This window comes from Haliotis asinina, chromosome 1, assembly GCF_037392515.1.
Source record: "Haliotis asinina isolate JCU_RB_2024 chromosome 1, JCU_Hal_asi_v2, whole genome shotgun sequence".
Lineage (NCBI taxonomy): Eukaryota > Metazoa > Mollusca > Gastropoda > Lepetellida > Haliotidae > Haliotis > Haliotis asinina.
Window position 1 is genome coordinate 70,444,858 of NC_090280.1, and position 17,781 is coordinate 70,462,638.

Genomic DNA, 17,781 nt, shown 5'->3' on the forward strand with positions numbered 1-17,781 from the left:
TGAATTGTATAATGATCTTGCCACTGGCCAATACGACATCGTCTTTTGTTGGTTACCCAGCCACGTAGGTATTTCCGGTAACGCAATGGCCGATCTTTTTGCCAAGGCAGCACTCAACAAATCTGTGACACCACTTCTTATTCCATACTCTGATTACAAAGCGAGCATTAGAACTTACATATGTGATCTGATGCAGAAGAAGTGGGACACCCAAGTAGGTATCAATAAACTACATGAAATAAAACCCTACATTGGTTATACCCACTTGGGTTGTCAGTCCAGATTTGAAGAGGTAATCATGCGACGATGTCGTATTGGCCATACAAGATATACCCATAAGTATCTGTTAAAAGGTGAGGATCCTCCGTTTTGTATCCCTTGTGATGAGAGAGTTACGGTCAAGCATATTCTGCTTGACTGTGTTGAATTCTCCATCACAAGGGATAAGTATTTCAATGTCAAAACTATCAAGGATCTTGTATACAACTGTTAGTTCTCATTTAATCATTGGTTTTTTAAAGGAAATTGATTTCATGGTAGAAATTTGAGCACTGCGATTCTGTAGATATATGTATTTTAATAATAGGTAATTTAGATTCGTAACTAGAATTGTTAGTGGCTGTATCCTCAAAGGGGGTTGAAGTACTGTAAAACTATTGTCCTCCTGAGAGGGTACGTAAGTCCACAAACATTCAAAGTAAATTCTAAATTTCCAGGTTTTTAATCGTAGTATAAGTGTTTTTCTTATTGTATGGCTAGATTTCCCAAATTGCTGATGGCTGAGGGGATGATGTAAATCAAGCTAGGGTCCATGAAGGTAGCAAAGGTACTGTAAGTCCCCATGGTCCCTAGTATGGTGATCTACCTTCAGTTGTTAGCAATCTATAGCCCAGTTTTATATTGTATTGTCCTCTATAGATAAATTGTTTTAGGTATAGCTACTAGTTTTACATTCTTTTCTGTGATGTTCTAGTTGTTTTACTGTCCTTCTTCGACAGGTTTTTATAATACTCATATATTCCATTTTAATGTTACGTTCCCGTCACGATATGGCTGAAATATTGCCGATGTGACGTTAAATTTTAACTCACTCACTCACTCATAAAACAGAGGGTGTCAAGCTATCCTTCTCCCTCGGCCTGAGAATCAGTTTTGAAATTATATTATAGATATTGTCGTTCATTAATATGCCTCCTATTAACTGTGTTGGAACAATCACAATTGAACAATCTAAACCATGTTTTCGACAAGTGTACTTTCCAGTATCACAGTTTGCTTTGCACTTGCATCGTATGTTGACCGTGTTGAGTATTCCATCACAACGGACAACTATTTCAAATTGGTAACTGAATTTGTTAGTGGCTGTACCCTCAACGGGGGTTAAAGTACTGTAAAATTATTGTCCGCCTGAGAGGGTACGTAAGTCCCGAAACATTTGATGTAAATTTACGTTCTCCAGGTTGTTAATCGTAGTATTTTTGTCATTTTAATGTATGGCTAATTCTCTGCATAAAATCCAATGGCTGAAGGGATGGTGTAAATCCAGCTAGGGTCCATGTAGGTAGCAAAAGTAATGTAAGTCCTCATGGTCCTTAGTGTGGTGATCTACTTTCAGTTGTTGGTGATCTATAGCCCATTTTTATATTGTATTGTCCTCTATGATCTTCATCAGTGTTTCTAGAGCAGGAGCAATATCATTTTTAATTGGCAGATTTAATTGTCTGTTATGATACAGCAGCCAACCCCAACTACATGGGTCTAATTCGGTATCGCTTTTTGTGGTCCACACCTGAACTTGCAGATGCTGGAAGCAAGGTGTGTACTTGGAGAACGGTTTTACACATCAAAACACGGCTCGAGAACTTTTCTGATCTTAATGTGTTCAGATTCTTTTGATCACTTCCTCCATACAAAAATTGAAACGAGATCTTCCCCAACCTTGTTGACATTTTCTGTGGTGCTTGTTTTACGAAGAAAGACAGTGGCTGAAGATATTAGGTGGTCACATCTTTTTCAGAGCCTCTCCTTTCCTAATTCAAAACAAATGAGAAGTTGTGTCACATCCACTGATTGCATGGATGACAGGCAAGACTTTGCGGGTATCTGCACCTAATACACTCTGGGTTTTTCGTATGTCCCATACTTTGATTTTACTGCATCCTTGCTTGTCGGACATGAAAGTGAGGCTGTTGGCTTCCGGTTTATAGAGATGAAAAGGAAGCACCAAGAGGTCCGTATCCTCTCCAAGCAAGATGGTGTTTTCTGTTCTGGCTGATTCAATAGCTGTTCGTGAAGTAGAAACTTCCTCATCTGCAGTTGCATGTTTTGTTTTGATGCCATCTTCAAAAAGTTTGGAGCTGAGTAATGTTATAAAGTTCTGTTTGTTTTCTAAGTTGGCTACAAATGCATCTTTCTTGGTAAAGGAAAGGAAAGGAGTGGTGCATTTAGATGATATCTTCGTGCCAACGATTCCCTTTGATCTTCGAAGATGGATAGCGTACTTTGTGTCAGGTCCGGAAATGTACCCATCAATGACAACCACAGCTTCTTGAATACCGTTTGAATACCGTGTACAAATTTCCTCAAATGTGTGACCAGAAAACCAATGGACACGCTGCAACATGGATCCTCCATCAATAACGTACCGGACACTGTCTGTTTCTAAAGCAGCACCTCAACAGTCACCGATATTCCAGATATGATTTGCAAGCACTGACTTCTGTGACATGCGCATCAGTCCTGCTAAATCAAACATTGAGCTGGGGTAATTGCAGAGTTCATATGTGAAGACATCACAGTGGTCATCATATACACTCCTGGCAGCAGCTATGAATCTCTGAAAGAGCAATTGCGGATCAACAAATATAGCGCCATCTTCTGTTTTTAGCGAGGAATTCTCAATTAGGGTAACAGCTTCACGTTTCCTCCTGAAACTAAATTCATGAGGTTTTTGGTTGTCCATTGACTTCAGGATCTTCCTTCCCAACTCTTTAGAATTGTCGACATTCACAGTGATATCTGCCGTAACTCCAGTTTCAATGTTTCTTAAAGTGGGGTCGACATTGAAGGGATTCTGTTCAGTCAGAAACTTAGAAAGAATCTTTGTATCCTTTGAGTCCCGTTTCTGTCTTGACTCTCCATCATCTTTGTTTTGTCCACTTGAGCAGAAGTTGAGCTTCATTCATTTGTGCACAGTCTGGCATAGACAGAATCCACTGAGCGCGCTGGATCTCTGTCATTCCTCTCCCTCTTGTCAGTCCACCAGTTGCCTTAAGACTCCTCATCAACACTTGTTCAATGGCAAGATCAGACGAAATACCTGACCAGTACTTGTCAGTCCTCCAAAAACACTTCTCGGTTCTTGGATTTCAGTTGATCCATTTGTTGGAAATATATTCTAGCAGACTTTAGGTACAAGTTATGGCCCAAGGCAGTAAGATATGGCAGCATAGCTCTCAAAGCGCTCTGCCTTGATGAGCTTCTGCAAAGGTTACATAAACCATAGCTGTGCTGTCCTGTTATTTGCGTGAAGTATCCTGAGGTCATCTGATTTGGTTTGTATTCTCTGGAGAATTACTGCCTGTACTATAGCTTGACCTATTGCTGCAATTCCGTTATCAGCATCTGTGATGTTGAATATTTCACTCAGTAATAACTTAAGCGATGCTGGTAGATCAAAATTTGTTTGTGTTGATGAGACGTCCTCTGGCATTGGATAGGCTGCTTTTTCCACGGGCAATGATTGTATTTCGACTTGGTGAGTTTGGCTGCCATTCTAACAATAGACATTTTTTCTTGTTCAGGATTTTGTCTTGGTCTTCTATAAAACTCTTGGAGAAGGGTTGCGATTGATCTGGTAAAAGTGAGAACACTGCTTTTGCTATTCACGTCTGTAATTGTCACATCTGCTCTAAAGTGGAGAACCTTGTTTTTTTATGTGGACTGGACTAAACGCGTCTTCTTGACATACTGTCTCCATCTTTTTCACTAGATCCGAGATGGATAGCTTTTCCGCGTCATTTCAAGTTGTTTCATAACTAGTAAGAAGGCATCTTCACATTTCGAACTTTTTGGGCGCCCTGAATCAGTTCCTTTCTTTTTCTTTGGACGGCCATATGTTGATTTTCCATGGCATCCTGTGTCAGTGTCATTTGTCTTCCTGTGTGAAAATTAACCCTGCATGGTTATTGTACACAGTATCAACTGCGGGCAGGTCTTCCAATACAGTATCAGGTCTGTTCATAACATGTTTATACCAGTCATCATTTCTTTTTACACAAACAGCAACTACTGATATTTTTAAAATCTGTTGTACGAACTGGATACACATCATTTCCTCGTTTCTTCTCATTAACTTTTTTCTGCAAATTTTCTGCAAAACAGACACTTTTCCTTAAAATTGAAGCCGCCTGTATGTGACCGTAAGGTTTTCAGGAGAAGATAATTTGTTGGCTGGTTGTAAAGTCTTTGCATTCACATAATCCCGGCGGCAGCATTAATGTAGTTTTTGGCCTGGATGAGTGGTAATTGTGTCATTCCTTAACAGGCTAAATCTATTAATTGTACTACACCCTTTCTCTCTCAATTATGTAATAGGTCTTCCATCACTGGGAGAATCCCCACATAAAGTGCAGGTCTCCATTGACACCTGTGGAAATATGAAAAATTTGAGCATTTGGCAATAACAAATAACTAAGTATGCTTCAGTACGTAGAACATTTCCATAAAGAAATTGATAACTGGAACTGGAAATAAAGGAGGAAGTGTTGTTTTGAAAATAATTTGAACTAAAGATTTCATTTTAAAAACGAAGTAAATAACAACTCACCACACATCCATGTCTCCTCAGATTAGATCCCAACTGGTATAATTCAAAACAATTAAATGATGTTTCTAAAACAAAGACAAATGTGTACACAAATATATCTAAAAATAATCCAGATTGGCAACAAGAAACTGTATTAGAACAGGCCAGAACAGTTTCAGTGGGAATTTTATATGCCTACACTAGGCTAATGCAACAATAGCGTTTTGGCTAAAATGGATTTCCATACTTTTTTCATTTTGACATACGGTACTCAGATTTACACTCGAAATAATGTTATTGCTGACTGAATCTTCCAATCATTTGTTGAAATTTATCATCAGAATCACACATGCTATTATTCATTATATACAGTTCATTGCTACAGAATTATTAATACGGATAAGACAGTTACGGGTGTCCATAGCAAGCGAATGCAAACTACCTCTAGGATAAATATGCACTTGTCTTAGATGGTTTAATGTTGAAATTAATAGAATGTGATCTTTTGATGTAAGGACAATGTTTTTGGGTTTGTTTGTTTTTTTGTTTTTTTGTTTGTTTGTTTTTGTTTTGCTTTTTTTGGGGGGGGGGTTGTTTTTTTTGTTTGTTTGTTTTTTTATCATAAACAAGCGAAAAACTCAGATGTGTGAATACTATGAAAGAACATTCGTCGCCTGCTTCAAACGCATTAAATTATCTCCCCTCGTAATGCTTCCGGTCTACGGTGCGCCGTATTTGCTCTGGTATCTGCGATTCAATTTTCAATTTTTCATCACTGAATGCAATATATGTTCCTGAATCGTCCGATTTTTTTGTGTGGATGGTTGACAGACGCATAAAATTTACGAATCAGTTGGATTTGATATCGTTGCAATATGTCTGAGGTCAATTCGCAGCACATCGCTTTAGAGGCATCGTTTGACTACAGAAAGAAGTCCGACAAATCCACAAAGCTGACAGCTGATTGGCCGAAAATGACGCATGCGCTAGTTTTGATTTACAGAGTGGATCGGTCTATTTCAGAGGTGTTTTATCAATAATGTGAATGACTAGAAAGCGTGGTCAGTAATCAATAGATTGTTAAGGTGGCTGTACATCATCATTGTCAAGTGAACGTTTAGGTTTTTAGGGAGTTACGTAAGCCACATTGAATATTGTTTCATCATTTGAGCTCTCCACCCTCAAGCCACAGTGCTAATAACAAGTGGATCTCCGACTTGCAGCACGGGGGACACTCGGATGATATACTGCAACAGAATAATGGAAGAATTATTCTACCAGATTGGCCCATGAGCCAACGCCTTCAGGGTATAAGAAGGTTATGCTAACTACAAAATTAATAAAGATGCTTTTGAAATTCAAGTCAAAGATCATTTGGACAAGACTGTCCACAACAGGAAGTATTTTGTGAAACACAATAACACCAAGGGCTTGGTATGACCTGCCTATTGATTGATTCAACCACCCGTCTATGTGATGTTAGGGCCAAAATGGTGTGTTGGGCAACAAGACCACCTAGTCCTTTATACAGTGCCCTCAACCACCAGGATCCCCTCCTTCACCGACACAACACATGGCAAACGGGTTTATGGACCAAATATTCCTCCGGGTCAACAACGGGGAGTTGGCGAGCACTTAGCATTAACCAGCACCCTCCACGAGGAGGTGGCTTGCAGTCAAAATGGTACGTGGTATAGTTGAGTTAATGGGTCAAAGAAACCATTTCGCAAGCAATGTTATGCCGAATAGGCAAAGTTCAAATGTTCTTTCCACAAGAATAACCTGGTAGCGCGAGTTTGTTTACATAACATTACCGTGTTCCTGTGATATGTAAACTATTGTGTGATTCTTCAAAGGCATTTAGAAGTTGGCTTAGTAATACAGGACATATTTTATAGATTGCAACTTCTTGAGTTTATTTTACGCCGTTTCGGGGCTTATCCTAGCCCCCTCATCAGGTTGAGCTGAACTGAACAGTATGGCTTAAATGTTAACTATTGTGTTCAGTTTAATTTGCTTGTATAAGACTTCTGGTTCCACTACACTATATTAGAATCACATGCTCTCTGAGGCACCGGATGGAAACGCCCGAAAGGACAAAGACTTGTGACAGCTGTGATTGTATTATAGTGCATGTATTTCCTCATACATTTTCACATTTTTTCAAAAAATATTCTTAACAAAGGAAATCTGTCAAGCACAGCGGCAGGCAATGTTAGCCTTAACTAATTAATCACAGGTGAAATTAGTCAGCTGTGTCGGCACTGGCCTTTCTTCTCGGCTACATCCCATGGTCAAGTGCAGATAAGTAGGCCCATCTCAGCTGGAGCATGTATACCATCAATCAGGTCGTGATCGAAAATCGACTTTAGCATCGTACCATCCTCTTTGTCTTGTTGTAACTGCCACGTACTGACAGATATTTGGATTAGCAGCTGACACTAGCTGACCATGGCTATACCATAAAGAAAATCAAGTTTTGTTAGGTAATCATCTCCTTACCACCTACCTCGTGTAGTAAACCTTGTCAGCATAGGGTAGATAACGCAAATGGAAAACTCCAACATCGGAAAAACTTGATAACGACAAACGGGTAGAGCTGTGGGTTATAAAATCCTGGGTTCTTCCATCTCAGGCACACTTGCTTGAATAAACCCAAGGAACTCACAGCTCTCTTCTTTCTTGTTTCAAGGTAAGAAACATTTAAACTGTATTCTTGTTTATGCCAAACTTGCTGTTTCTTTGTAATTATCATCTAAAAATGCTAGAGTTTGGGTTGAAGCACTCCTACGACATTGAAGCACTTTTTAGTTCAAGTGCTGGTTCTAGATTAATTCTTAGCCCCTACCAAGATGTATTTATTTATGCACGTTGCGTCGTCAGGTTTCATGTTTTTCATTTTTTTTCAGGGCGCCTCAGGTTTCATGTTTTTCATGTACAATCGAATGTGTTCTTTCCGTGTTTCGGCACACATGTGTACATGTATATCCCTACTCTTTGTCGCGTTTTTTTTTAATTTGCGTGTTAGATATGTACATGCGATTCTTGTTAGATTAGATTCTTGTTCAGCAGCCTAGATGCTTGTAGTTTAGTCACAGTTTATACTATTATTTCGAGCAATGATGAATTTATATTTAGGTTAGTTATTCCGTATATTTAAAAAATCCCTGGATCCAGTAATATTCGAGAGAACAGAACAGGTTACAACAGTCAACATTTGTATTTTGATGTTTCATAAACATGAATAAGTATTTCACTTATGGTTTAAAACGTTCAGTTCCACGTGCTCTTGTATACGGTACAGAACAGTTTATACCTTCTCTTCCTATTCCACGAGATTATACATTCAAACAAGCATAGTTTAGAATGTAATTACAGCCTTCATTCTGTTCCTATCTAGTGCCGTATTTTATCAGAACCGTCCTAACACCTTAACACTGTCATTTAGCTGTGTTTTTGTCTTGTTTATGAAGCACAATAATGTATATTCTGACATCTTTTGTTTAAGTATATCATTACAGTATTACATGTAGTCTATGTTAACTCCGTATATATACATATCAAAATTGTGCGTTGTCCATAGCAACACCAGTCGGAACGCATTTACCGTTGTCACCAAAATACTTCATGATAAAACAAATTAGTATTACTCTAGCTAAAGCAATATCTTCTCCCATGTAGTTACATCTACTACTTACTTTTGTCACGTACCGTACCTACTGAAATCATTGTATTGAGAGAATATTTGCTAACATTGCAGTTAGAATGCGTGCTGCCTATACAGGAGTTAAATGCCTCATGTCCAGTCTGAGCACTACATGTCGTTTACCGTGTCTGTTCAATGCATGTATTTTGATAACTGAAAACAAATTATATTTAGTCGTAAAGCTTTACCGTAGTTAATGCATCAAGCATTACCGCAGATAACACATTAGGCGCTACACCCCTAATAGTCATAAATCGTTACAATGGGTATCAATGTATCCGTGAGATTAGGTTATTTATCAGTACCGTAGTTACTCAAAGAAATGTTTATTCTTTGCATTATGTTTCTGTAAGCAGTTACTGCACATACTATGTTATACCACAATGTTTAAATTACGTGACTTATACTTAAAGTGTATTAGGATATGATTGATTATGTCTATTGTTGTATGTTATTATTACGTATGAATTGATGTATCTTGAATGTCACACACTCGCTTGATAAAACCCAAAGAACTCACAGCTCTCTCCTATCTTGTTTCAAGGTTCGCTCCCAATAGCTAATTCCCCAATTGACAGCCCCTTTAGCCTAGTAAAGTTAAAGGTTGCGATAGTCGACGCAAACGAGCTGTCTTAACTGGATGAAATAGTGTAAAATGTTAATGGTTTTGAAAAGCACTTGCATCCAGTAATTAAAACTGACAATAAATTGAAGTATGTAGAGCTGACATTTTTATCACCATAATTTATACTCATATGTGTAAGGGTATTTTCAAGTAGGTGGCATTTGGTGCAAAACTGGGGTTAATGTCTTCCGCTTCCTGTGTTTAGAAAATATGCCGGACGAATTGTCCAGAAATTGTGTTTTAATGTAGTTTATAGGCCTGACCGTACCCATGTGAATATGGATTGGCTGTTGAAAGCCTGGATGGTGTCTTAAAAAATATAAGGTTTCTATTGAAATCTATGTGCAAACATTTGGTGTTGTTTAACCTTCTTCGCTTCGCATCTAGATCATAGAAAACAGTTATGTTTAGTATAAAATGCATGCGTTCTTGATTGGTCAGTTGATGGTAAGACGGCCCTTCAACCTCTGACCTTCCTGGCATACATAATTAGACGTTTACTAATAACTGGGCTTGGCTTTGGTTTCTGAACCCGTCAAAATTATACTTTCTTTATCTCCTAAACATTTGAAACAGCAACATGAAACTTCGTGGAAAAACGTACAAAATCAATTTCAACAACAATAATAATTTATTAATACAGTAACATATCAAATAATAAATTATTATTGTTGTTGAAATTAATTTTGTACGTTTTCCCACGAAGTTGATTAATACAATAACATATCGGAACTTCCTGTTTGGAAGTGATTATAATGGAAATAAGAGGAATTACTATTTGGTACTCAGCTACTAAAAAGAAAAAGATCAAAGGATATGAACTACAGCTAGAAAAAGACATTGCGAAATCAGAAATTAGAAAGGTTAGTGGAGCACCTGACAGGCGGCACACACACAGTTTCTGTTCTCTCTTGTTTTGCTGATTTCTGTGGTTTATTCCTATTGCAGGATGCAATGTCAACATTCTAAATCTGTAATTGTGATGTCTTTAGATCTTGTGAAAACAGAGAGTTTGCTGAGTATTTTTACACAGTAATGCTTTCCGACGTGAACTCTCTAGCTCCAAACTTGAATCCCTCCTCTGACATTGCCAGCTTAATTACGCAATACAATTGTGTTCTCTCGGAACTCTTGAATAAATATGCTCCTCTGAAAGCGAAGCTTGTAACAGATCGCCCAGCCACACCCTGGTCAGTTACACCAGAAGTAATTGCGGCTAAGCAATCTCGACGCCATGCTGAGAGAGCATGGAGGCGCTCCCAGCTAGAGGTCCACAGACAGATCTTTTGTGCTGCTCGTAACAAAGTGACACTTCTGATACAACAAGTTAAACATGCCTCACTGAATGATAAGATCCGAGATTCTGTGAGCGACCCACGATCTCTACACAGGCTAATGTCACGGCTCCTTGGAAAAGTCTCAAACTCTCCATTACCAGATTCTGAGTCCAAAGAATCTCTCCCTAGTGAATTTCAAAGTTTCTTCACGCAGAAGATTGCCAAAATCCGCGCAGACATGATTGACTCAACCCCAGGGATCCCTAAGCTTGGAGTTCTTCCCGAATCAAATGAATCAGGCTCTGCCGAATCTGAGTCTCCGCAACTTCTGAGTTTTGAGGAGTTTAGTGAGGAGGAGGTTTTATAACGTGTCAGAAAATCAAACCCTACCACATGTGACTTAGACCCTGTACCTACATGCATTCTTCTTGAATACATTGATATCCTTCTGCCAGTTCCCACACGCATCATCACCGCAAGTCTTTCGTCTGGACAAGTTCCTTCTGCCCTCAAAGAAGCACGTGTAAAGCCACTTTTGAAAAAGCCTGACTTAGATCAAGACACATTGAGTAACTACCGTCCGGTATCAAACCTCAGCTTTCTCTCCAAGATTGTGGAGCGAGCAGTTTGCACTCGTTTGACTGATCATCTTCAAGAACTAGACCTCCACGATCACTTCCAATCAGCATATCGCAATTTTCATAGTACTGAGACTGCCTTATTGAAAGTGGTCAGTGATTTACGACTTGGAATTGACAAGAAGCAGCTTGGGATTTTAGTTCTCCCAGACTTAAGCAGTGCTTTTGACACTATAGACCACAACAAACTCCTTCGCCGTCTCAAACATGACTTTCACATCAGCGGGGTCGCCTTAGATTGGTTCCAATCATACCTCTCCGCCAGATCTCAGTGCGTGATCATAGATGGCCATCGCTCCGATCAAATTGATCTTACTTGGGGTGTGCCACAAGGGTCCGTCCTAGACCCAGTACTTTTTACTCTTTATGTAAAAGGTCTGGGAAGTGTCATTGATAGACACCATGTCTATCGCCACCATTATGCAGATGACTCGCAGTTATATAATCTCTTCAATCCACTCTGGCCAGCTCTTCTCTAACTGAACTTTCTGTGTGCGGTGAAGAAACAATGACTTGGACGCATGACAACAAGCTGAAACTCAATAGCTCAAAGACGGAGTGTATAGGACAGACCACGGTGACGTCAGTGTTTTGATCACGTGGTGCGCCCGAGTACTTCCGGTAGGCAGAAGTTAAACATAAACACGAGAGAACCACACAAACTGCATACATTTGATCGTTGACTTTTCATACGTAACAACTCTTCCCGGTCTGTATTTCTTTTTCTTTTGGTGCGTTGCGTAATTAGACAAGTACACAACCTTTATCTTTCTAAAACATTTGTGCAAAGTATCATATTCACAATATCCAGATTTCATACTTCAGTACTCTGGCCCAATACTGCAAGTCTTCGTTTTTTAAGCAAAAATGTAATGCAAAAACTCCCTAGTGTTTGTCTCGCATTTCTTTCAGACAATACAAATTTTAAACAAATAATCCCTCACATCCTGTTTCCTTGCTTACATTTTGTCACAGAGTCAATGATATAATCAGGAAAGGTGACTAATCTGCCTCACCTGTCAGTCATACATGTTACATAAACACCACTCCAAACCTTCCTTGTCAACTATAACAGCACATGCATCTACAGTTCAAAAGTCTTTAAATGGCATTGAGTGACCATTTCATCACAGCTTTGCCTTCTTACGAAAACAGATAAAGAAGTAGCTTTGATCTAAGCTAAGTCTTTAAATGGCATTGAGTTATCATGTCATCACATTAATTCCTACTTACAAATAACACATACAAAAGCAGCCTTGATCTATGCTAATCTCATCAACAGGGTGGATTCAAAACTTTCCAGACACACTTGTGGTAGACATCAGCAATATATTCTTTATTCCTAACAATCCAGTATGTAACTTGAACAGTCATCTCTCAAACATAATTTTCTCTTAGCAGACATCCAGCAAACACAGAGGTGATTTGCCATCGACATTGTGGTACTGTATCGGAAAAAGGTGTCCACTTTCCACATATTCATATGCTTTCAGTGACTTGAAGGCTTTCGTAGATTCGAGGGTGAGCTGACCTGGGGTGTCTATCAGATAGAAATAAAATCTTAAGTACATAATCCGACCATTCTTTGCCTTTCACGCTACACCGGTTGCCATCGTTATCATCAGCCATTGTGGCTTTCTGCCTACCCATGTATGAGTGAGCGTGGTTTGTGACGTCACTTCCGTAAACATATGAACACCGCTATTATCCTGGGACCTGTAAAGAGGCGAGCAATATGTGATAGTATCTGTCTTGAATTTGACAATACATCCATTGCAGTCTCAGACACAGTTCTAAACACTTTTTGGAGGGATGTTATATTGGCATGGGGTTTGTATCTATCTAAATGCTATGATAAGATTACAAATATTACCGACATAAAGACTCAATCACTATGGTAAAACTCTAATATTTCTATTGGTGGCAAATAGGCAGAATACTCGCACTGGGTAAGAAAGGGTATATGTTTTGTTAAGGATATGTTTAACGAAAAGGGTGAAATTTATTCATGTAATAAATTTTAGAAAAATATAATTTAGGAATATCAAAGAATCAAGTCAACAGTGGCGAGATATATTCACAATTTTTTTATTTATGACTACCAACAAAGGGCATACGATCCAACCATCCCATTTAATGTATGCAACATGATCAATACACAAAACGATAGTCAAATGTTCTATCAGGTTTTATTTGCTCCAGAATTCAGTACATATGCACAAGAGAAATGCCAAAATAACAGAACAGAACAATTGATAGACCAGAATAAGGAAATATTAGTTTGATGTCTTATAGATCTACCGAGAGTGTGAATATACGATGGTTCCAGTTTAAAATATTGAATAATATTTTAGCAACAAATAGCTTTCTGTACAAGATATGAATACCTGAATCACATTTATGTAATTTCTGTGGACAAGAATCAGAAACTACACCTGTTGTTTGCATGTCCTTGTGGAAATAAATATGGAAGGAAATTGAAAAATGGCTCAAAACTGTTTCAGAGGGTGAAGTTAATTTTTCACTAGACAATATAAATATAATAACCCATTGAATGCTGTAAAAAGCAGAAAGAGGCAAACTCTGAATATTAGATATTTTAAAGGAGAAATCATCAAATATTATGAACGTGATAGCTTTTTCTAATTGTAATTATGCCAAATTCTCTTTAGCTTCTGGTCCTCCTTCCATACATTAAATGCTAAGGATTATCTTTATCAACAGACTTGTAGAACATGTAATACTTCATATATATGCTTAGTTGACAATTTTACATATTTGTGAACATCATGATATTTGACAATGTGACTAAAGAAATATTGCACTTCTATACATGGAACTGTCTTTATTGTGCTGCACAGATGAAGTTAAGTCTGTTAACGTGTAACACTCCATAAATATGCTTAGTTAGCCAGTTTGTATACTTGTGAGTAGCATGATATTTGACAATGTGATTGAGGATACACTGCACTTGTGTAATACGATGCTACCTGTACTGTGTTGTACAAATGAGGTAAACTTTCCAAACATATACACTCCATATACGTGATTAGTTGACCATTTTTGTGTACTTGTGAGCAGCATGATATTAACAATGTTTGTACAATGTTTAAGCTGTTTCTATTGACTGCACTAGTGACTTAAAATCTGTAAACATAATTCTGGGAATAAAAACATGAAACAATACAGTAACATATCTACATATGTACACTTGAAAAGAGACTTACAAAAATACTCTAAATCTTTACATACCGATCACCAACTGACTGATAATTCTAATTAGAAAGATTAATGAATGTCCGGGGTAGAATAGACCTCCAGCATGCTTGCCATGAAAGGTGACAATGCTTGTCGTGAAAATCGACTAACGAGATCGTGTGAATCAAAATCGAGAACCTTGCACTTTTATAGTGCACGTGCGCGCCACGCCTTTTCGTAAGTGGCTCAGAAAGAACGCAGTTCCTTTTTTCGCGATGTTTCATCTGTCTACAAAGTCATCGATTTCCAAACGACTCTTTCGATTAAAATGCATTTTGCAAATTCCATAACGCAATACATTCAGCGTTATATATTCTAGTTTCCACATATCTAAATTTATGTTACTCTCACTTGTACGTTACCTTACGTGATGAGCATATGTATGTTCTGACGCGTCCCTTGCATTCAAATCATTACAAGATCTGTGAGGCAAATTAGTGTTAAAACATTTACCTAACTCTCAAAGCAAGAGATCCGTATCACAAACACAAAACCCTGCCTTAACCGCATATGTTTTCCCCTGGAAATAACAATAGTAGGAGTTTTGGAGATGTACATATAACGTTAATGTATGCGTGCAGGTCTTTCAGGAGTTCATTCTTACAATAGTTACGTGATTTTGATTTGTTCTCCTAGCGGAACCAGTTTTGTCTCACATTTGAGATTATGTATTCCCAAGTTCCCCGAACCGTAAAGTCCAAACAGTCGACACTTTGCAGGAGAATGAATAGTTATAGTAATCACTAAAATTCGGATACTGATTCAACACACGTATGTCGGCGCCCTAGCTTCCCGTTTCATAAGCACCTTCCATAAGATAGCATTGCTCTTCACCTCAGGCGTTTGGGGATTGTGACACTTGAAATATTGTCGCACATGTGTGGCATTTTAATTACTTGTATGTTATACAGAGTGCTGTATTTTATACACACTATAATAAACATTGATGTACATATGTCAGCCTGAATATTCAAAGCAGAACGTATGATATTGAGAGATTTATCATGTGTCCGAGTTAAATATCAAACGAGAACGAAGTCGTAAAGAAATGAGTGACTGTGTCATAAGCACCCTCACTAAGTGCTTCTAATCTGGATTGAAAGATTGAAACAATCTGCCTTTTGTGAACGTACAATTTAACTTTTGTAAATGAGTAAATAATCACGATTTCAATAGGATGAGGTCCTCAACGTGAGATATGTTAGGGGTATTTAGGGATAGCGTAGATAATTTGTTTTCGGGGGGTAGGGGGGGGGGGAGTGGAGTTGTGTCTTGCAAGACGGTAACGTTCGTGCCCGCCTTCCACAGAGAGTCTGCACATCCCTAAAATTATTATTGGCGGATCGATGTGAACGCCATGAATGCATTTCATAACTGATTTGCCTTTCAGCCCCTAGAATATGTTTCAATACATAATTGAGACTCATGTAGAACGGGTTTGCATGTATAGCAATATATAGCATGGTAAACACAAAGTAACATTATCTATGGCTATGGTAATATAACTATTACAAAGCCCACTTACCCGATTTGAAGTGATGAATGCTGTTATGCTGCTAGTGATCAGCGTTGTTGGACGATCTTTGTCGCCTGTTCCGTTATAGTGTTGACATATTCGTGACGTAGCTAAAGTTTGCAGTCACGATGTGGCTAATTGTCACATAAGAAAAAGCGCTAGTTGGCATGCACCTGGACACATCGTGAGTAATTGTGTCATAAGGCTTTCCTCCAGAACATTATATTTACATACTTGGAATGCGTCTACGTTGAAAAAGAAACATGATTTATGCCAGGTGAGAAGTTGAGGTGTAGTTTCGTTCACCTCACCACGATACGACTAAAACAAAGTCATATTTATTGTTAGAATTGGTTCTTAGATCACCAGGAACAAAGTTAAGGCAGCATGCTGGGGGACTGTCAATGGGATCTAAACCCAAGCCTCCCCTAACATAATGGTAGCAGAAATGTCCAGAGAATATACATTGACATGTCGATACAGTTATGTCTAACACGTCAACCGAACAAGTCACCAAGATATATACATATATAGATTATGAAATGAGGTCTTTGATGGTTATGCCCCCGACAGGATATATATATATATATATCTCCTGTCGAGGGCATAACCATCAAAGACATATATATATATATATATATATATATATATATATATATATATATATATATATATATATATTTCATAATCAGTGCATACAATGCTTTATGATATGCAACACTTCACAAAATAACTGTAGACACCCAATTTTCAAGAAACTCGAACACCTAAATATTTGTTTAAAAATTTATTTGTAGAACCTCCGTTCCAGTTCTTGAAGAGACCCCGAAACACGGTGCATGGTTCTTTCAAATACAACCCGAAAGAGTCAGAAACTGATATGTAGGAAGACAACATGGAAGCTTTTTAAACAAAGTGTTACAAATGCTTCGGTAATTGAGTGTTTTTCACCTACTGGTATCCCGGGCTTGTGATATAGAAACTACGTTTCAATTATTTAAAAAGTCCTACATGCGGTGATTGCCTGGTTCTGTCAAATACTACCCGAAAGGGTCATAAATTGACATGCAGGTACAGAACATCACGCACTATCGATATAAACATAATTCAGAAAAAAACGAGGTATACAAGTGTTTTTTCACGTCCATGTTTTCAGGGTAGAGACTTTCCGAACGCTTGTGATGTAGACACTACGTTCCAATTATTAAAGAGAGAGATCCAATCACGGGGTTGCAATGCTGAATTTTTCTTTCAAATACTGGTGGAAAAGATCAGAAATTGATATGTTATTAGAAAGCATTGTAATCTATCGATGCAAACACATTTTCAAAACATATTTAGGTATTTAGGGTATTTTAGCTTCTTTACATCAAGGGCCAAGGCTTACCTGAAACCACTGATGTAGAAGCTACGTTTCCATTATTGTCTACAGTCCCAGACAGTCTACAGCTTTGCTGCCTTGTTCTGGCAAACACTGCCCGAAATAAACAAATTGATATGTTGGTAGACAACACTGCAGTCTATCGATACAAACATAAGCTTTGAAAATATGAAGGTATTTAAAGATTTTTTTCTGCTCCGTGTATCCCGAGCCAAGGCTTACCTGAAGCCAGTAGTAGTTATACAGTTGGGATTCTATCACACGTGCCCTATAGGGTATATTTCGTCCTAGTTCCGGTCCCACTGCCCATTAAAAAATGGAGGGTGTATGGCCCGAGCCATCCTCCGATGTGCCACTCGTTTTGAATTTATGCTGAGGTCTAAAAAACAGTTGAGCGTTAATCTTCGCCCTTGGCCAAGAAGGCTCGAATGATTTGTTGTCGGCTATGTTCTATGAGCTTTTTTCATCGTTTTCACCGACGTCGGTGGTTTCCGTGTCTTGATTCGAATCTCTTCCTTTATGCGGTGGTACTTAGTGAGTTCGGCTAAAATCAGACGGAACTCTTCTTCAGGG

The 17,781-nt window shown here is 38.4% G+C and overlaps 1 protein-coding gene across 4 annotated transcripts in view; it reads right to left on the reverse strand.

Annotated features, from left to right (window-relative positions):
* LOC137296382 (uncharacterized) overlaps positions 1-16,023 on the reverse strand; it is a 148,151-nt gene extending 132,128 nt beyond the window's left edge. The window contains exon 1 of one of the 4 annotated variants that reach the window (XM_067828169.1): positions 15,837-16,023. The gene's annotated coding sequence lies outside the window, so the exon portion shown is untranslated. The remainder of the gene's footprint in view (positions 1-15,836) is intronic. The other 3 variants (XM_067828196.1, XM_067828180.1, XM_067828201.1) reach the window with 3 other exon arrangements.
* Between the last annotated feature and the right edge of the window lie 1,758 nt (positions 16,024-17,781).